Raw genomic sequence first — 494 nt, 5'->3', positions numbered from 1 at the left:
TTCACAGACAGGGCTTAGACTAAACCAGGATTAGGCCATAGTTCAATTAGGACACTTAAGTAAGTTTTATAAATGTGCCTTTGAAAAAAAAACATTACTGGTGTGCATCTTGAGACAAAACAAAGGCACTGATATATTTTAAGATCAGTCAGTGCAAGTTTCTTTCAGTTGAATCAGCTCAGACTTACATTTTAGTCTGGGACTAGCTTAAGCCTTGTCTGTGAAGCCAGGGGATGATGTTTTAAATTATATCATATATTTTATTAACGTTATTTATTGGACTATATTTATAAGTGTACTTTAGATCGTTATATATTTATTACAAAATATATGGAAAGAGAAAAATCGTATTGCTTATATTTGTTATTCTTATACAAATTATGATATTTTTAACTTATATATGTTAAAAATCTACTTATTTATTGGACTATATAAATGTACTATATATAATTATTTATTTATTTGTGTGTGTGTGTGTGTGTTTGTGTGTGTGT

The sequence above is a fragment of the Sinocyclocheilus rhinocerous genome, unplaced genomic scaffold, assembly GCF_001515625.1.
Source record: "Sinocyclocheilus rhinocerous isolate Xijiao unplaced genomic scaffold, SAMN03320098_v1.1 scaffold283, whole genome shotgun sequence".
Classification (NCBI taxonomy): domain Eukaryota; kingdom Metazoa; phylum Chordata; class Actinopteri; order Cypriniformes; family Cyprinidae; genus Sinocyclocheilus; species Sinocyclocheilus rhinocerous.
This window is presented reverse-complemented; position numbering follows the sequence as displayed.